Source organism: Myotis nattereri (assembly GCF_964212035.1).
Source record: "Myotis nattereri genome assembly, chromosome: 3".
In the NCBI taxonomy this organism is placed as follows: Eukaryota; Metazoa; Chordata; class Mammalia; order Chiroptera; family Vespertilionidae; genus Myotis; species Myotis nattereri.
Genome location: NC_138077.1, coordinates 133,744,521 through 133,766,524, shown reverse-complemented (window position 1 = coordinate 133,766,524; position 22,004 = coordinate 133,744,521). Strand labels below are relative to the sequence as shown.

The window sequence follows — 22,004 nt, the reverse complement described above, 5'->3', positions numbered from 1 at the left end:
GATCGACTGAATGGTGGAATGACTGGTCACTATGATGCACACTGACCACCAGGGGCAGACACTCAATGCAGGAGCTGCCCCCTGGTGGTCAGTGTGCTCCCACAGGGGGAGTGCCACTCAGCCAGAAGCCCTGAGCCTGACATACCCCAACGGCTCCCAGACTGTGAGAGGGCACAGGCAGGGCTGAGAGACCCTGCCCCCCCACCCCCGCGAGTGCACAATTTCGTGCACCAGGTCTCTAGTCTGTATATAACAGGTCTGCATCTAATACAGCAACAATACACACAACCCACACTTAAGAAAATAAAATTGACACGAATAACTGAACTGAATTGTAAGGGATGGTGAACAGGAGATAGGGGGGGCAGAATAATAAGATATTTCCTTCACTACAGAAAGTTATATTGGAAAATGTAGCTGCAGAAGTTTAATAGATTTAGGTTTTACATTTAGGTTTGTGATCCATTTGATCCAGAAATCTCACTCGTGGGTATTTCAATTAAAATGGAAACATGTGCACAGAAACATCTCAAAACTAATGTATATAGCAGCTGTATTTTAAATTGCCAAAACCTGGCAGTAACCCAAATGTCCATCAATTGTGAATGGATAACCAAATTGTGGTAGAGCCTTACAAAAAGATACTACTAAGGAATAACAAGGGAGAAATGAATAACATATGCAGCAGTATAGACAACTCTCAAAAGCATCATGTTAAGTGAAAAAAACAAAACTCAAAATTTGCTTGATTTAATTTATATCACATTCTGGAAAATGCAAACTATAGGCATAAAAATCAGATTAGATGACAGTGATGTGGGTGGAGTAAAGGATTGGTTACAAAAAAGCATGAGATAGAAATATTCTATTTCTTCTTTGAGGAGGGGATTATATGACTATACATATATTTGTCAAAACTCATAAAATTGTACCCCTAAAAATGATGAATTTTACTGTATATAAATTATATCTCAACAACCTGACTTTAAAAAATAAGAACTGTAGCCCTGGTCTGTGTGCCTTAGTTGGTTGAGCATTGTCCTGTGTACCCAAGGGTTGCTGGTTTGATTCCTGGATTGTAGGTTCGATCCCTGATCAGGGCACGTGCAGGAGACAACCAATAGATGTTTCTCTTTTACATCAATGTTTCTCTCTCTCTCCATTCCTCTCTCTCTAAAATCAATAAGAACATGTTTTGAAAGGAAAAAAGAGCTATAAACAGAAAACAAGGGTATAGGTTTAGAATTACCTATTGCTATGTAACGAATTATGACAAAACTTGGCAGCTCCAAACAATAAACACTTATTATCTCACAGTTGCTGTGTCAGGAATTTGGGAGCAGCTTAGCTTTGTGATGGTGCTCAGGATCGCTCATGAAGGTGCATCTAAGGTGTCAGCTAAGAGCTGCTATCATCTGAAGGCTTGACTGCTGCTGAGGGATCTTCATGCTAAGCTACTTCTGTTTCTTGTAAGGTAGTGAAAATGTTTGTTGTTTTAAGCCCCTAAGTTTTTGGTGCACAGGATGATGCCCAACCAACTGAACCACAGCAGCCAGGGCAGCAGTCTGGTTCTTAATTGCAGCAACAGAAAGTAATTCTGGCTGATTTAATTAGAAAAAAATGAATGTATTTTTAAAGATATTGGATAAATAACTTTAAATAATTTGTTAATTGATAACAAGATAAAACATGAGGAGAGGTAGAATAAAAATGTAGAGCTTTATAATGCATTCAAACAAGCTGTTATTAACTTAAAATGCACTGTTATAAATATAAGTTGTTTTATGTAAGCCTGATGGTGACAACAAAGCAAGACCTTCTGGTAGTACATAAAAAACAAAGAGAAAGGAATCTAAGCATACCACTACAGAAAATCATCAATTACAAAAAGAGCAAGAGAAGAAGAAGAAAAAAAGGAATTCTAAAACAGCCATAAACACTTGCTAAAATAATAATACTTTCATTCCAATCAATATGTACTTTAAATGTAAATGAACTAAATGCTCCAATCAAAAGACAGAGTAGTTGAATGAAAAAAAAAAAAACAAACAAACAAGAAAAAAAAGAAGACCTGACTATTCAGGTTTAAGGGCACATATGCACAGACTGACAGTGAAGGGGTGGAGAAGGTAGTCCATGCAAATGGAAACCAAAAAATAGCTGCAGTAGCTTTACTAATATCAGACAAAATAGACTTTAAGTCAAAGACTGTAGTAAGAGACAAAGAAGAGCATTATATAACGACTAGAGGCCCAATGCACAAAATTCATGCATGGGTAGGGTCCCTAGGCCTGGCCGCCATCAAGGCCAATCTGTGGGGCAACCAGTGGGGCAAACAGGGGACCCCCCGCTGGCACCTGCCTTGGCTGGCCTGGGGCCTGCAGGCTGGGGGCAGCTCCTGCATTGAGCATCTGTCCCCTGGTAGTCAGTGTGCATCATAGTGACCAGTCATTCCACCGGTTGTTCTGCCGTTCAGTTGATTTGCATATTAGGCTTTTATTATATAGGATAAAGAGATCACTCCAACAAGAGGATATAATATTTATAAAGGTTAAGCACCCAAATATATAAAGAAAATATTAACACACCTAAAGGGAGAGATAGACAGCACTACAATAATATTAGAGGACTTTAATGCCCTACTTTCTTTAGTGGATAGGTCACCTGGACAGAAAATCGATAAGGAAGCATTAGACTTAAACAACATGTTAAACCAGATGGACTTAATAGACATATGCAGAACATTTCATTTAAAAGAAGCAGAATACACACTTCTCTCAAGAGCACACAGAAGATTTTTCATAATAAATCTTATGGTTGATCTTTTAATAAATTTAAGAAGATTGAAATCATTATCAAGCATCTTGTCTCACCACAATGGTATGAAATTATAAATCAACTAGAGGCTCGGTGCACAGATTCATGTACGAATGGGGTCCTTCAGCCTGGCCTGTGGGGATTGGGCCAAAACTGGCTCACTGATATCCCCCAAGGGGTCCTGGATTGCAAGAGGGCGCAGCCCAGGCCGAGGAACCCCACTGATGCACAATCGGGCCTAGGAAGGGATCGTGGGAGGGCTCCAGGGCATGTCCGGCCCGTCTCACCCAGTCCCAATCTTCGGGACCCCAGCATCAAGCTAACCTACTGGTCAGAGAGTGTGCCCCCTGGTGGTCAGTGCATGCCATAGCAACTGGTTGAACAGTCCAACAGTCAGACACTTAGCATATTAGGCTTTTATTATATAGGATTTCAAGAAGAAAACTAGACAATTCAAACATGTGGTGATTAAACAACATGCTGCTAACAACCAGTGGGTCAAAGAAGGAACAAAAAAGAAATCAAAAACTGTCTTGATACAAATGAAAATGGAGACTAACATACCAAAACTTATGGGATGCGGCAAGAGCAAAGAAAAAGGGAATTTCATAGTGATAAATGCCTACATTAATAAATAAGAAAGATCTCAAAAAAAACAACCCTAATTTTATACCTAAAGGAATTAGAAGAACAGACTAAGCCCAAACTTAGTAGAAGAAAGGAAATACCAAATATCAGAGTGGAAATAAATGAAATACAGACTAAAAAGACAATAGAAAGATCAATGAAATTAAGAGCTGTTCTTTTTAAAGATAAACAAATATAGATAAATCTTTTGACAGTCTTACCAAGAAAAGAACTGAAATAAATAAAATCAGAAATGGAAGAGATGTTGCAACTGATACCACAGAAATACAAAGGATCATGAGGCTACTATGAATAATTATACATCAACAAATTGAATAACTTAGAAGAAATGGATAAATTCCTAGAAATGTACAACCTACCAACCTGCAGAATCATAAAGAAATTGAAAATCTGAACAGACCAATTACTAGTAAAGAGGTTGAATCACGAATTAAAAACCTCTCAACAAACAAAAGTATGGGACCAGATGGATTCACTGGTGCTTTTTACCAAACATTTAAATTATAATTAATACCAATCCTTCTCAAACTCTTCCAAAAAAATAGAAGAGAAGGGAATACTTTCAAATTCATTTTGTGAGACCAGGATTACCCTGATACTAAAATAAGACAAGGACACTACAATAAAAGAACATTACAGGCCAATATCCCTGAAAAACACGGATGCAAAAGTCCGTTTAAAAACCTAATTCAACAACATGTTAAATGATCATATGGTGAAGTGGGATTTATTCCATGGATGCAAGGATGGTTCAATATGCACAAAGCAATCAACTTTCAATGTGACATACCTCATTAACAACGTGAAGGATAAAAAAATCATATGATATTTTCAATAAATGCAGAAAAGGCCTTTGTCAATCTTCAACATCAATTTATGATAAAAACTCTTAATGAAGTGGGTAAAGAGGGAATGTACCTCCACATAATAATACCCACAACTAACATTATATTTATCAGTAAAAAGTTGAAAGATTTTTCTCTAAGATAGGGAATAAGGAAGGATTCACACTTTTTCCACTTTTATTCAACATAGTATTGGAAGTCTTAGTTAGAATAATTAAGCAAGAAATAGGAATAAAAGGTATTCAAATGAGAGGATTCTCATAGCCACTTGGCCTGGAGGTCAAACCCTCCCTGGTATTAGCTACAACAATCATGGCTTAACTACAAGACTGCGCACAAAGACCACTAGGGGGTGCACCAAGAAAGCATAACAAAATGCGGAGACAAAGAAACAGGACAAAATTGTCAATGGAAGATCTAGAGTTCAGAACCACACTTTTAAGGTCTCTCAAGAACTGTTTAGAAGCCACCAATAAACTTAATGAGATCTACAAGAAAACTAATGAGACCCTCGATGTTATGATGGGGAACCAACTAGAAATTAAGCATACACAGACTGAAATAACGAATATTATACAGACTCCCGACAGCAGACCAGAGGAGCGCAAGAATCAAGTCAATGATTTGAAATGCGAGGAAGCAAAAAACACCCAACCGGAGGGGCGGAATGAAAAAAGAATCCAAAAATGCGAGGATAGTGTAAGGAGCCTCTGGGACAGCTTCAAGCATACCAACATCAGAATTATAGGGGTGCCAGAAGATGAGAGAGAGCAAGATATTGAAAACCTATTTGAAGAAATAATGACAGAAAACTTCCCCCACCTGGTGAAAGAAATGGACTTACAGGTCCAAGAAGCGCGGAGAACTCCAAACAAAAGGAATCCAAAGAGGACCACACCAAGACACATCATAATTAAAATGCCAAGAGCAAAAGACAAAGAGAGAATCTTAAAAGCAGCAAGAGAAAGAAACTCAGTTACCTACAAGGGAATACCCATATGACTGTCAGCTGATTTCTCAACAGAAACTTTGCAGGCCAGAAGGGAGTGGCAAGAAATATTCAAAGTGATGAATACCAAGAACCTACAACCAAGATTACTTTATCCAGCAAAGCTATCATTCAGAATTGAAGGTCAGATAAAGAGCTTCACAGATAAGGAAAAGCTAAAGGAGTTCATCACCACCAAACCAGTATTATATGAAATGCTGAAAGATATCCTTTAAGAAGAGGAAGAGGAAGAAAAAGGTACAGATACAAATTATGAACAACAAATATGCATCTATCAACAAGTGAATCTAAGAATCAAGTGAATAAATAATCTGATGAACAGAAAAAAAAAAGAAAAAAAAACAAATTAGAATGGAAGAAGTAAAACTATCTCTATTTAAAGGTGACATGGTATCATATCTAGAAAACCCTAAAGACTCCATCAAAAAACTGTCAGAACAATAAATAATTCAGTACAGTTGCAGGATACAAAATCAACATACAAAACGCAGCTGTATTTGTATACACTAATAACAAATGATTAGGCAGAGAAATTTGAAAAACAATCCCATTTATAATTTCATCAAGAGAACAAAATACCTAGGAATAATTTTAACAGGGAAGAGGAAAGACCTGTACACTGATGAAAGAAATTGAGAAAGACACAAATAAATGGAAAGATATTCCATGTTCATGGATTGGAAGAATTAACATTGTTAAAAATGCCCATACTGCCTAAAGCAATCTATAGAAACAATGCAATCCCTATTAAAATTCCTATGGCATTTTTCAGAGAAATAGAACAAACAGTCCTAAAATTTGTGTGGAACCACAAAAACCCTGAGTATCCAAAGAAATCTTGAGAAAGAAGAATGCTAAGGTATCACACTTCCTGATTTTTAACTATATCACAAAGCTATAGTAATGAAAATAGTATGCATTGGCATAAAAGCAGATACACACACCAATGGAACAGAATAGGAAGCCCAGAAATAATCCCATGTGTATCTGGTCAATTATATATGACAAAGCAGTCAAGACTATACAATGGGGAAGGATAATCTTCAATAAATCATTTCAGGAAAACTTGACAGCTATATGCAAAGGAATGAAACTGTACCTCTATCTTATACCTGTTAGTACACACAGACCTAAGGAAAGGTCCCAAAACTGAAAATCTACATCCCAAGCGGAGGTCAGGGAAAGACCGAAGAAAGAGGCTGGCCATTCCACTATGGTAATTAATAGAATTTATTAAGGGAAAGTTACATATGAGGTATGTCTTGAGTGACTTAAAGACAATATGGATTCCTGCCCCACTTGGCAGGTGCCAAAGAATTATATGGGGGTGGGAGGGTAGCCATAGGTACTAGTATGTGAATGCTACAGGTAGAGAAAATTACTTCACATGTTTGACCAGGTCAGGATAACAGCCTGTTCTAGGAACCAGCATATAGTGGGAGGCAGGAGAGGGGTCCTGGTTTATGTCACAACGAACACTGATTGCAATCGGACAGTCTCCAAGAGGGGTTTGTGAGAAGCAATTTCTATCCCCTGATCTGGGTCCAGCTCATGCATCAGGCAGAGGTTATATCTTAGAGCAGTCTCACCTCCACAACACTACAACAAAAGACACCTTAAAATGGACTAAAGACTTGAACATAAGATCTGAAGCCATAGAACTCCTAGGACAGTGATGGCAAACCTTTTGAGCTCGGCATGTCAGCATTTTGAAAAACCCAAACTTAACTCTGGTGCCGTGTCACATATAGAAATTTTTTGATATTTGCAACCATAGTACTTATATTGCAACCAAAGACTTATATTTTTGATATTTATTTTATATATTTAAATGCCATTTAACAAAGAAAAATCAACCAAAAAAAGGAGTTTGTGTGTCACCTCTGACACGCGTGTCATAGGTTCGCCATCACTGTCCTGGAAGAAAACATAGGGAGTGAGCTCCTTGACATTGGTCTTGCTGGTGACTTTTTGGGGTTGGCACCAAAAGCAAAGGCAACAAAAGCAAAAATAAATAAGTGGGAACACATTAAGCTAAAAGGCTCCTGAACAGCAAAGGAAACTATCAACAAATAAAAAGGCAACCTCCGAAATGAAAGAAAATACTTGTTAATTATATATGTGGCAAGGGATTACTATCTAAAATAAAGAACTTATACAACTCAATAGCAAAAAAGCCCTGAACAACCCCAATCTGATTTTAAAAGGGGCAGAAGAACCGAATAGACATTTATTCAAAGAAGACATACAGATGTCCAACAGATGCATGAAAAGGTAGTCCACATCACTAATCACCAGGGAAATGCAAGTCAAAACCACAATGAGATATCACATCATATTTATTATAATGACTACTATGAAAAAGACAAGAAATTACAAGTGTTGGGGAGGATATAGAGAAGAGGGAACCCTCGTGCACTATTGGTGGGAATGTAAATGGCACAGCCGCTATGGAAAACAGTATGGAGTTTCCTAATAAAATTAAAATTAGAACTGCCATATGATTCAGCAATAATATGAACGATGTTTCTCACTGGCAGTCAAAAGAAAGAAGAAAAACTAAAATAAACTCTAGTGTTTGGGAAGTGGAGGTATCAGTGTAAACTTATAGTTTTCATTAGATAGATGATAGATAGATAGGTAGATAGAAATTTAGATGTAATGTGATTGTGTATGTGTGTATATGCATATGCTTATATATATTCCTAGTTCCGTCTACTGAAAGACTGGGAGCAGCAATACCCTAGTATCACTTAACATGCCTGGCACAGGGAAAGAACGAAATGATGCCGGAACATCTTGTAGTGTCAGAAAGCAAGAACATGCTCCAGGAATGATGTGAACATCAGAAGGTAATAGGCGCCAGTGTGAAGGGGCTCCCAACTGGCCAAATACGGGATAATTTAAACATGAAAAAAAAATAATAATAAAGGATTACAACCTATGAAATAAAAAGAAAACCATAGGAATGTAATATATATAACACTGTCTATATATAAACTTTGATGCAGAACAGGATATTTAGATATTTTCCAAGTACCATGCCAGAAAATACTTATTATGCCTGGTATACATCACCTAAATCAAAGGGTTGAAAGTAGACATCATCAGTAATGGGACAATCAGAACTTATAGGATGCTATCACTTCCAAAAATGGTAACTTAATCTAATAGTGAGGAGACATCAGACAAACCCAGCTGAAGGATATTCTACAAAATAACTTAGCTATTATCTTTGAAAAGTATCAAGGTCATGGTCATGAAAGCCACTGAAAGACTAAGGAACTGTCCCAGGCAGAAGGAGACTAAAGAAACATGACAGCCAAATGCTTCACATGATCATGACCTGCATGCTTTGGCTGTGAAATTCATTATTGGGTCAAATGAATAAACTTTAATGGGTCTGAGGATTAGGTGGTAGTGATGTGTCAAAGTTAATTTCCTGATTGTAACTGTTGTCCTGTGGTTATGTAGGAGAATGCTCTTGTTTGCAGAAAATACATGCTAAAGTACTTGGAAATAATGGGACATCAGATCAGCAATTATTGCCAAATGGTTCAGAAAGTTAATTGTATGGTACTCCCAACTTTTCTGTAAGTTTTTAATTGTTTCAAAATGAAAATATATTTTAAAACATAAAAAAAGATCTTGGCTAGCAGCTCTATTATACCTGAAGGAGTGGAGGGTGGGGAGATAGCAGATAGGTAAGGAGTGTTTGTTAGACTGTTCCCTCTATTTTTGTGTATGTTTGGAAATTTCACATTTAAAGGTAAACAACAGCAAAAGGGTACCAGGTATTTCACAGAATTACTGGGAGCAAGTTTGAGATCTCCGATCAGGAGCAATGTTCAAAATCCCACTGTAGAACTGCTATAGAAAGAACACCTTTATAGCCAGCCCCACTGGGAACCACATCTGAACTTGAGCTGTGGACTCTGCTCACTCTGGATATGGATGCTGCCACAGCATCACTTTCTCTCCTGCCCAGGGAGTTGAGCTTCCACATCCTTCACCACTGTCAGAGAGAGAGTTCCTTCTGGCCCCTTCCTAGCTCTGTCTTCAAAGTCCAGGGCAGGTGCCTTTCTTGGGCACTGTCCTGTGGCGGTGTCCTAGGAAAGTGAGAATATTGCATTTTCACCTTCTTGAGTCCAATGCAGACTCTGCCTCCTAGCAAAATTCCTAAGATGGGAGAATTCTCCAACAGTGGAAGCAGGTACAGCAAGGGAACAATATCCACTGTGACAGTAAACACTATCTCTTTAAAGTGTTGTCTAAAATTGGCCTCTTTGGGTCCAGAAATGACTCGCATTACAATAGCACATCTACACCTCTTGCAAAACACTGAGATGGTTGACAGGGATCCACTTGCCTGTCCATCGCTCCTTCCACATACTCCACTGCAGTTTCGAGACAAGACTCTTACACACGCCAAACCAGCTAGCATTTTATGTTCCAACTTGTTGAATAGTACAAGCTTTGCTTTCTATCTTCTTGGTCAAGAAAAAAATAATAATAAAACAAACAACGGCAATGAGGAGACCCCAGACTTTTTGACACATAAAGAGAGATTTGAATTACATCAAATTGTTACAGTACAACCACAGGGAAATGAGCAGAAGGCAAATTCACAAGTGTCCACTTACTTTGATGGATTTGTCCTTTGGCAAAAACCTTGTGGTGGAAAAGGGATATATATCCTCCGTTGCTTGAATTCACAGGATGCCAAAACGGTGCTTAAGTGGTTCGCTTCCACTATGGCAATTGGCTATCATGCTTCATTTAATGCTAGTTGCATATTATTGCAAGAGAGATTTTTATAGTGCTTTATGGGTCTTAAGTGCTTTCAAATCATTAATAAGTTATTCTTTCCTGAATTTTCAGGTCACTGTTAACATCTTCCACTTTAAGTGCAGCCACTTGGACATGGAGGTTAAGTGACTGGCCCAAGGTCTGGTGGTGAGGCACTGTCAAACCTGGGATTGTACAGTGTAATTCAATACAAAAAGAAGAGTCCAACACTATATCATTCATTGGAAGAAGGCTGCTCTTGAGCCAGGCCACTCAAAGGAAAGAGAGAGATTAAGTGATGAGCTGTTTAAAACTTGGCTTGGAGAAGTGTTAGCCAAGAAGGGCTGATAATCATGCTGTGATAGGACTTGTAAATCAGTGTGGTTCAAGGCCTTAAGCTTAGACACTGAAACTGCCACTTCAGACATTTCTCCCTGCGTTTTTATACATTCACACTCATGTTCTAAAAATGACCTTCTGAGGAGTTAATGGAAGAGGTGACTTAGAGCTCGGGTCACTAAAATTGATATTAAAAAGAGAATTTTAGCCCTGGTTGGGTAGCTCAGTTGCTTAGTATGTCCCCCATAGATACACTAAGGTTTCAGGTTTGATCCTTGGTCAAGGCATATCCAAGAGGCAACCAATGAATGCATAAATAAGTGGAACAAGTCAATGTTTCTCTCTCACACTTTCTCAAAAATCATTTAAAAAAGAGAGAATTTTAGCTTAAGCTAAGGAGTCATTTCTTAAGTGTGATTAGAAATTAATATTCTATTATTCTTTGCTTAGTAGCAGGGTCCATTTAAAACGTATTTGGCAAAAAATGTAATACGTTTTTGTAGGACTCTCAAGCAAGGGCAGGTTAAAAGCACTCACAGGCAACCCAGGGCCCTGCCATACAAAATCAATAGGTGCTACCTCCAGTAAAGCGTCAGAACAGTGTTTGTCTTCCAGTTTTCCTTCTTACGCTCCTCAGAGAAGCTGAAGAAAACCTTCGGAAGGGAATTCAAACTTGGTTTCCTTTGCCTTTCAGAGAACCCTGTAATTAAGCAATAGTGACTTAATGAGAGAACCGAAGGAAATGAATCTTCTGCAGGGTCAGTAGAAAAAGCTTGGGCCTACATCAACTTCTTGTTTCACTCTTGCATTCTATCCTCTGGATACCAATTAACCTCTTAGCTGTCAGTTGTTTATTTCTGAGGCAGCAGAAAGCATTATTCTAGAGAAGGCAAGTGGTATAGGGTCATTCGACCCAGGGCAGGTGGGAACAGAACCTGTTGAGTGTGGAGAAACAAAACCCAGCAGCTAAACTATTGAGAGGTCATTTTCCAAATCAACCATCCAGTAATTCTGCTGCTGGCTCAAAAAACAAACCAACAAAACCAACAAAACAACCAATTACTTTGGGGTTCTGCCACATTTCAGTGTCCAGATCATGAACCAGGGAAGTAGGTATGGATGTTGGAAAGAACGCTTAGCTGGAAGTCTGAGCTGAGCATCGCCAAGCTCATGGACATGTTTCCTGGTTGGTGAAATCCTCTTTTTTGGGAACTATATTGAGCATCCAATGAAGGTGACATGAGACATTTAAGTAAGCCACATAACTCCTTTCCCCCTGACAAATATTAAAATGGGGACAGGGAGGGAGATGGGAATGTATTTCTTTTTTAGGCCAAATAAGTAAAACAAAGCAAAAGTTCCTTTTTTATTTTTAATTTTTAAATAGTGCATGCACTTTGGGAAAGATGTCCTAAAAAATAATAACTATTATTTGTTGAAGGTTTCATAGGTGCCAAACACGATGCTAAGCATTTTACATAATGCTTTAATGGAAACTTCCATTGCAAGAGGCAGAGACCTACTTCAAACTGGCTTAAGGAACAGAGCGTTTTTGTCATCTAATTGTGGTTTTGTGTGTGAGAATTTTCAGAAACGATAAAGTGCAGAGACATGCAGTTTTTGCTTCTTTTTGGTTTTATTCTCAGGCAGGCTCTTTCTAGGTAGTGGTAAAGGTGGCCACAAAAGGTTTACACCGGTAGGAACAGAATGTCTCCGCGCCAGTGAGGCTACCAGACAGGGGCTGAATCTCATTGGCTTAGCTTGGGTCATGTGACCACCCTAAAAGTAATCACTGGGGCCAGGAGGCTGGAAGATGATGATTGGCCAGACGTGGGTCCCGAATCCCCCAAGGAGTGGAGAGGTAGACCAGCTGCATCTGAGCCACATGCACTAAATAAGAATGGAAGAGAGTGATCACCCAAGAGAAAATCAATATACTGTTAGAAGTCCACTGGGAAATAGATGTTGGGCAGCCAAAAATGACAGATGTCACTACAGAAGCTCATTTGATGTATGAGGACACTAAGGCTCCGGATGTTAAGTAGCTTAGTTAAGGTCATAAAGTAGTGGTTAAGCTAGGTTTCAAACAGCTCTGAGTAAGGATTAAGAGTCTGAGCTTTGCCCTAGCTGGTTTGGCTCAGTGGATAGAGTGTCGCCTGTGGACTGAAGGGTCCCGGTTCTGGTTGCAGGCTTGATCCCCAGTAGAAGGGTGCAGGAAGCAGCCGATCAATGATTCTCTCTCATCATTGATGTTTCTATCTCTTCCTCTCTGAAATCAATAAAAAAATATATTTTTTAAGAAGTCTAAGCTTTGGTATCAGACAGGTTTTAATTGAAATCATGGTCCCCTGCTCACTGGCTGTATGGACTTGACTAAATTAATTTCTCTGAGCTTTAGTTTCTTTATCTGTAAAATGGAAATAATACCTGTTTCACAGAATTGAATAAAATCATACATAAAGCATTTGTTAAGATGTGTGGCTCTTAGTAAGCTGCTGGTAGTGGCTATAATGTTATATTTCTCCCTATCCCACTTTTAAATCTTTTTAAAAACTAGGGTCTTCCTTTTCTTTCCCTGAGCAGGTTAAGGTACTGACCTATTTTTGGCTTACGTTGAAAATGGCTTTCATCTCTGAGCAAGGTTTTTGCACAGCATTTGAGCTCTCATGTCACCCATTCTTAATTTGATTTTAGTAACAACTAAGGTTGTCAAGTACTGGGAAGAGAAACTTCTGATGATTTAAAATAAAAACTACATACATTTTTCAGGTAAAACAACAGCTATCAAAGCCCCTCCATTTTCCAGTCTCCAGTTCCTTTATTATCATTTTCAAAAGTAATAATGGTGACCTCTGCATCAAATATAGAGTGACATAGGAACAAGGCTTATAGCGCTATTATTTGTATTAGTCTGATCTTTCCTGAGGATATTTTAAGGATGGGGGCATGCATGCTGTTCTCAGACAATATCTTAAATATTTTGAGAGTTAGCTTACTATTCTATATAATAAAAGGTTAATATGCAAAGCAACCGAACGGCAGAATGATGGGTCGCTATGACGTGCACTGACCACCAGGGGGCAGACGCTCAATGCAGGAGCTGCCCCCTGGTGGTCAGTACACTCCCACAGGGAGAGTGCTGCTCAGCCAAAAGCCAGGCTCACTGCTGACCAGCACAGTGGTGGTGGTGGGAGCCTCTCCCACCTCCGCAGCAGCGCTAAGGATGTCTGACTGCTGGCTCAAGGGGAGCGGGCCTAAGCCATCAGTCAGACATCCCCCGAGGGCTCCCAAACTGCGAGAGGACGAAGGCCAGGCTGAGGGATTCCTCCCCCCGCCCCCCCCCCCCCGGCCAGTGCACAAATTTCGTGCACTGGGCCTCTAGTAAAGAGCATATGGGACTATCTGCTGACATTAATGTATCAACTTACATTAATGCCAAATATTTTCACTGCTAATGAGGGTTATTTTTGAAACAGGATGATCTTCAGTTCAATGCCAGCTTGTGAGCCTCAGCTAGCTATTGCCTGTGCCTGGCATTCCTGGGCCTGAGAGCTCAGTTCCGTCCCCAGCCAGTCTTACCCCTTCTGGCCTTGCATCTTTGTGTCAGCCTCTATCTATTCCAGGTTGACCTACATCACATCTCCAGGTGAGCCAAACTGTAGGTGAGGGTGCTAAGTGACTCTCAGCCCACCCTGGAGGTTCTGGGGCAGGGGGACCCGAGGACACAGACTTCTCTGTCTCAGCTTGGAGACAATGCCTGAAGAGATTGGGAGCGCCTGGAAGTAAGTTAGAGAGAAACACAGAGATGATCGAAAGGGTTAAAAATAGAAAAGTTATTAGCTCATTTAACTTAGAGAGGGGGAGCCTGAGAATGCTCTATTTAGAGGTTTTAAATATAAATTTTAATCAAAAACTATTTATTGAGAGCCTACCATGCACTGGGCAAGTGTCCCCAGGGGACAATGCCTAGCTGTTCTGGCTGTGCTGAGAATGGAACAAAGGCAAATGGATCTGCGTGGCAGAAGAAGAGTTTCAAACGAGCTGTACTGGAGAATTTTCGACCTCACATAATGCGAGCTGTTAAACCCTGGGTTGGCTTGCCAGGGGAGTGCAGGAGCCAGAACTGTGCCCGGGGCTGGCTTGCACAAATCAGTTCCGGTTGGTTTGAAATCCACAGCTCACGGCAATCAAATTTTTCAAGTAAAGCTGGGGTTGAGGTAGGGGTATGTTGTTTTTCTCTGTGTTATTTTGAACCTTAATTTATATAAATACTACTGAGAAATTTCTCAGAAGTATTAAAAACCGTTTACTTGGAGAAAAAAAGGAGTGTCTGAACTCTACATGAGAGACAGCACAGTGGAAAACACCGGGAGGTTTAAAATGAACATTTCTAAATGTTATGACAAAAGTAATCGAATGTAAAAGAAAAATAGCAACCTGAGGACAATACTGAGACCATGACAAATGACAAAATATTTGCTATCTAATTATTCACTGAATTTGGTTGGAAAAACATTAAAGCCCCAATAAATAGCTGGATGAAAAACTTCATAAAAGGAGATTTATTTCTGGCCAACAAATGAATTAAAAATATTTTGATCTGGCTACTTATAAAGCAAAATTAAATTCAACCACTTAGTATAAATTTCTTTCTAAAAAGTCAACTAAATTATTTTTCAATAATAATTCCCATTGCTCATAAAGATACAGAGAAAGGGGCCTATTTGGACATCAGTGTGATTCTCTATATGTAGCACTCCTTAAACACATTTTTAGAAATTCCATCTATTCTTTCTTTATTTATTGATTGATTTTGAGAAAGAGAGAGAGAGAGAGAGAGAGAGAGAGAGAGAGAGAGAGAGAAACATCAATTTGTTGTTTCACTTATTCATGCACTCACTGGCTGATTCTTGTATGTGCCCTGACCAGGGATTGAACCCCAAACCTTGGCATGTCAGGATGATGCTTTAAACAACTGAACTGCCTGGCCAGAGAAATCCCATCTATTCCTAAAACATCTAAATCTAAAAATAATTTTGCTCAAAGATATTTGTTACATTATCCACAATCACAGATAAAAGTTTAACATTACCCACAACCACAAGAAATTGGAAGTAACCCAAATGTCCAATGATAAATAAATGTTTCATAAATTATAACAACTCAGTATATTGACCACAATTAAAATTATGCTTAGAGTTATAACAGGGAAAAGGTCATGTTCAAAATTAGGTGTGAAAACAGTAGGGTATGCTTAGTTTTGCCACTTACTCTGTGGCTAGTAAGAGACTCAGTTTTTCATCTATAAAATGGGAAGTAACAACAGTCTCTTCTCCATCAGGTTGTTTTGATTAGTAAGTGGATTTACGTAAATAAAGTGTTAGCAATATGTCTGGCAAACAGTAATTGCACAATAAATGATAGTTCTTATTTCTTGTGTTTGTTTTGTTTGTGGTTTTTTTTTTTTTTTGAGTGAGCTAGAACCTTACATCTAAAGAGTCATTATAAGATTTCAATCTAAAAACTAAGCTTTAGAGAAAACCTGGAAAGAAATATGTCAAAGGCAAGGATTGTCTCTGTGGGTGAACAGCTATGGGTTCAAATATGGTTCAAGTATTATTTTCTCTATTTTAAATTTTTCTGAGTTTTTCCCCTAACACATCTCTACTACCTTCACAATGCATAAATAGATCAGACTATTTTAAAAATATCTAGACATATATGATTTAGTTTAGTTTACAATACTTTCCAATAGAAATAGATGCAGTCACTAAAGTTCAGACAAAAATTACAAACACTATCTGGCAGTCAATTCAGGACTTTACTGCAGACAAACAATGAACAGTCATGAGTGCCCACCCCCCAAGCTCCACCCCTCACTCATAGGTTTTGTTATCTAGGCTGTGCTAGACCACAGCAGAGCCTAAAAGGGGTTTTTCCAGTGTTTATAAAGCTGTGTGCACAGTCTGGCTTTTTATGCTTCTTGCATTCTTTTCTCCAGCAAGCAGAGAACTGCTAAGACAGATTTTCCAGAAAAAGCCAGGCTTTTATATAGCTAACAGCCTGATTCATCATACTTGACTTCATGATGAATTTTTAGTTTTTAAATTTTCAAAAACAAAAACGAAAAAACCCCTGGTCTCTATCCTTGAGTCAGCAGTTAGTGATTTTTTTTTTAAAAAAAAAAAGTCTTTATTTTAAAAATTAATAAAATAAAGGGGAGAAAAAAAACCTACCAGTAATTTTCCCCCAGGAACATCAAAGCCTACAAACTGGGTGAATGAGGATCCGTGTTCATTCTGTTTGCATACACACCAACATGTGTGAGGGTTTGAGTTTCTGCTATAACCAGGGGTCTGCTGGGAGGGAAGGAAATTGCAGAAAAGGAGCGATGACCCTGAATTCTAATGTTCCGGCATTCATGTCAAGGACAACTGTGAATAGGGCTTGGGGTAAATATCCTCAAATAACCTCCCATGAATTTATACACATCTCCAACCAGAAAACCTTCCCCGCCCCTTTGCTTCCTTCCTCTCCGGTTCTTTTAAACGTCGTCCTCCAACAGCCATGCATACCATCCCCACCTTCTGCTGCCTCTCCCTCCCACCCCGGGCCTGCAAAGAAAGCCTCTCTTCATGAGCAGTGCAGCTGTGTGTGGCCGGCCACGTCCCTCTCCTCACCACCAGGAAGGTGGGACTCCCCGCCTGAATGTGATGAGAAGGCTCCCTCCAAACCCACCCCCAGCTCAGGGCTGCTTGTGAGGCTGGCTTTACCAAGGAAAGGCTCAAGGAGCGTGTGCAGGCTGGCCCTAGTGCCAGGGACTTAATGCAGATGCTGTCTTCTCTTGGCCAGGGTTTCTGTGGCCTGCCTATTAGCGATAGAAGAACACTGAGAAGAATGTTTGATTTTTGCTATGACCGTGGAAAATAAATTATGCTGAGATTTAAAAAATAAATGAGTGTGCCCCACCCTAGGCACAAAATGTCAGGCAGGAGCTTGGATCTTTATTCTCAGAAGCTGAAAGGAAACAGCTTTGCCTTAGAGCAGGGTTTCTCAATCTTGACACTCTTGCCTTTTTGGATCAAATAATTCTTCGTGGTGGGAGACTGCACTGGGCATTGTGGATGTGTAACAGCATCCCTGGCCTCTACCCACCCTTGGAGTCGTGACAACCAAACATGTCTCCAGGCATTGCCAAATATCCCCTGGGAATAGGGCTGCCAGATAAAATATAGGCTGTCCAGTTAAATGAGAATTTCAGATAAATCATGCAATGTTTGAAACACACTTATACAAACAAATCATTCGTTGTATATTTATTTGCTGAATTTGGCAACTCTACCTGGGGAACAAAATCGCACCTCATTTGAAAACCACTGCCTTAAAGAGACCAGGAGCCAGGACAGTCTTCAGGCTTGGGGCCGCACTTATATGTGGTCTAATAAACTGACGAATAAACTAGAACCAGTGGCATGGAAACACGGAACAGACTGACGAATTTCAGAGGGAAGGGAGGCGGGGGGAAGAGATTAACCAAAAACATATGCATATATGCATTGCCCTTGGACACAGACAATAGGGTGGTGAAGAAATGGATGGTGGCAATGGGGGGAAAAAGGAGGACATCTGTAATGCTCTCAACAATAAAGACTTTTAAAATGCAAAAAGAGAACTGTAGAGATACCAGCCCTAACCAATGCCCAGCATCTGCCTAACACCGTATTTCTTGTTTATTTAAGCTTTTTGTGACTTGTGGCTGAAAACATTTCTAACTGATATAGAGACCAAAGTAAATAATTCAGGAAACAGAAAAACAAATAAAGCCTCCACAATTCACTCAAATCCATTTCATATCCTCAGAGGAATTGAATATTGATTAATCATTCCTCCCAAAGAGAATATATTTTATCAGTTTCTTACTGTTTCTTAATGTAAATAAGTATAAATAAAGATGAATATAATAGATATTCTTATTTCACTATAAGTAGCATATTCTATACATTCTATATACACTATTTTGTACCTTCATTTCCTTACTTAATGATGCTGCCTTGTAGATAGATCTCTTCACATCAGTAGGGGTCTTCCACACTCCTTTTTACGGCTGCATAGTATTCCATCAAATGGGCGTGCCTTCACTTATTTAACTAGTATTTAACCACTAAATATATGAGTTGTTTATAATCTCTAAATTTTAAAAATTATGCCACAATCAATAAACTTGTACATATGTTAAATCTTACTTATGGAAAAGATGTGTAAGCTATATCCTCAGAAGAGAGATTGCTGGGTCAACAGGAAGATATATATGTATTTCTGGTAGAATTGCCAGATTCCCCTCAAAAAGCTGTTGTATGATTTTGCACCAACAAAATATGGGAGTACCTATTTCTCCCCAGCCTTTCTAACAAAGTGTGATAGCAAATTTTTAAGGTGTTTTTTTTTGGGGGGGGGGGGTCAATCTGATAGGTTAAAAATGGCATCCTGGTGCAGTTTACATTTATATTTTTCTTTTTATAAGTGAAGTTGTTCATATTTTCATATGTGTAAGGGTCATTGATATGCATTAGAAAAATTAGCCCTTTGTCATATAATTTACAAATATTTCCCCACTCTATCTTTTGATTTTTCTTTTGCTATTTTTGCCATGTAGATTTTTGTTTGTTTCCTTGTTTTCTGTGTAGTTAAATGTATCAATCTTTTCTGTGGAGATTTGTGAATTTTTAGTCATAATTAGGAAGGCCTTCTCTATTTCTTAGTTTTAAAACATCACCCCTATTTTCTTCTATTAGATATTTGTATGCTATACAGTTTAATTCTTTTTTTTAAAATATATTTTATTGATTTTTTTATAGAAAGGAAGTGAGAGAGATAGAGAGTCAGAAACATCGATGAGAGAGAAACATCGATCAGCTGCCTCCTGCACATCTCCCACTGGGGATGTGCCCGCAACCCAGGTACATGCCCTTGACCGGAATTGAACCTGGGACCTTTCAGTCCACAGGCCGATGCTCTATCCACTGAGCCAAACCGGTTTCGGCTACAGTTTAATTCTTTACATTAAAACTTTGATCTATTTTGAGTCTGGTGTGAAGTATGAATCCAACTCTAGCTTATTCCAAATAGCTTCCCAGTTACTGCAATATCTTTTTCTAAAAAGCCTATTTTTACTATACTGATTGGAAATGTTACCTTTTTCATGAATTAAATTTATTTATAAGATTGAATCTGTTTTTGGACTTTCTATTCTGCTACAAGGCTCTATTTGTCTTTTTGTGCATAATACCATATTGTTTTTATTACTAAGGCTTTGTGTATGTTTTAATATCTGACAAGGCTTGTCCCCTCTCAACGTATCACCTCTTAGAACATTAAGGGCTTTTGTGGTTTATTTTCCCAGATAAATGTCAAAATATGCTTGAATATTTCCAGAAAAAAAATTTTCTTTCTTTTTTTTTTTTTTTTAGAGAATGGACTTTTCATGTACTTGGAAAGAAAATAAAAAGAATGATAATGCACAGGTAACCAGAGTATATCTGAATCCTTTGGGAGAGGGCTGAGGTATTAATTTTATACATGCAGGAAGCAGGCTCAAACATGTAAAACAAAAACTGATTTTTATCTGGGTATGATGTGGCAAAATATTCTTGATCTTCAGAAAGACACTTAGGCTGCACCAAATACTGGCTCCTTTATCCTCAAATAATCCACGACCCACTGGGAAGAGCCTCCTGAGAACCTGCAGGGTTTGCTCCTTTTCTGTAACGAAGGGCAGCCAGCAGGGAACGAAGGAAGCCACAACAGCGCAGCCAGCTTAACGAACAGCACGAACAGAATTATACTGAAAATGTCCATAGTCAGTAAGAATAAGGCCTGGATACAGCAATATGCATAATGCCTTAGCAACCTTTTTCTTAGTTGACATTTCTTTTAAACAACATCAGTACAAAACCACTGCAGGTATGTAAATCAGCAAATCAGCAATTAACACTGTTGCACGCATGAAGAGCTTGTGTGCCTGACTCTCATGTCCACGTGAGGTATGGAGAGCAATCCAATCTGGATTTATAACCTTTGCCACATATGCACATAAGACTATGATAAGCTGTAAGAGGTGGATAGTCCAATCCCCAATACAGTACATTGTTATCACTGCTGTTAAAATACCATTGCTTGATTGGTAAATTAAAAGTGATTTCTTGCCAGTGTCTCTGAGCTTCATAATCACCAAACATAGGGGGTTTTCCAGCACAGGGTTAAATTTAATCCCATCTCCAATCTCCTGGTCCACACTCCATCAATTCTCCCTCCCTTTCTCTCACATCACTCCCAATCTTCTTCTCCACTGATCTCTTCCTTTCAATCTAATAACATGCCTTCTCTACCCTGAATAAGAATTATGAGATACTGTCCACCGTACTGTTAGTCCTACTAAGACCACAGTTGTCATCAAGTACCATTTCTCCATGTTTCTTCAAATGTAGGGAGGGAAAAAACGCGACCAGTGCCAGAATACTTTTAACACGCTGTCAGTCACTTCTCTTCTTGATCAGAGAATGTTATCAATTCGTTGGAATTAGGAGTTGGAGAGGATTTTAAGTGATGCTTCGTTTCCAAACAAATACTGATTTTTTTATGTCTGTGAAGAAGTAGCCCCGCCGCCTACCGGAGTTGAGATTCGCGCGTGCAGCGGGTTCCTAGAAGGCGCCTGCGCGCTCGCCCCCGCGGCGGGGTTCTAGAAAAATTTTTGTTGTGTTTATTTAAATAGCCTCAAAAAGAAATTAAGTGTTGTCTGAAATAAGAAATTTGGTGATATGGTTGGAAAACAGTCAAAGACATCTTGGGGGGGGGGGGGACGGAAAATTTGAGAGTGAGAAAAATGTCTGAAATATCAAATCCGGAGGTCAAGTGATCAACAAGTAGGAGTCCAGAAAGTGAGCATAGAGAAAATGGAGAGAAGGAAATTATTAAGAAAATAATATTTAAAACATTTGACATGAGTCTCCTCACTGAAATGGCCCTGTATATTCCAATACAATATATAAACATAATCTTTCTCCCTCTCTTTTTTCCTCTCCCTTCCCTTCTTCAGGCTTAATTTCTAAACACCACAGATAAAGAAGATTAAACTTTCCAGAGAAAAATAATAGATCCCACTTGACTGAATGAGAATTAGAAAAGCAGGAGGCTTCTCAAGAGCTTTATAGGATACTCTAAGAATCTCCAAGAAAAACTCAGGATTCCTGAGCAGTTTTTCAAAATTCGGAGGGATCATTATGGTGACATAAACTTCTGTGCACAGGCAAACTCTTAGTGTATTAGCTCATATAGTGAACTATTCGTTCATCATACTTTAGTGAAGGGTGAGAACCAAATAAAAGACATTTCAGACATTTTAAGACTCAGAAAACTTACATCCTGTACACCTTTCCTAAAAGGCTGCTGGAGGATGTATTTAATCAAAATGAGGAGGTAAACCAAGGAATAGTGATGGGTAGAGGAACCAGTGACTGCCCAAGGTGTCAGCAAGTCACATGGTTCTTAACCCTGGCAGCACA

At 38.9% G+C, this 22,004-nt stretch overlaps 1 pseudogene across 1 annotated transcript; it reads right to left on the bottom strand.

Annotated features, from left to right (window-relative positions):
• Window positions 1-19,909: 19,909 nt before the first annotated feature.
• On the bottom strand, window positions 19,910-20,914 carry LOC308515996 (dolichyl pyrophosphate Man9GlcNAc2 alpha-1,3-glucosyltransferase-like; annotated as a pseudogene). Its single transcript has 2 exons — window positions 20,832-20,914; window positions 19,910-20,697 (listed from the first exon to the last, which is right to left on the bottom strand). The product of its transcript is annotated as a dolichyl pyrophosphate Man9GlcNAc2 alpha-1,3-glucosyltransferase-like (transcript).
• Window positions 20,915-22,004: the final 1,090 nt, after the last annotated feature.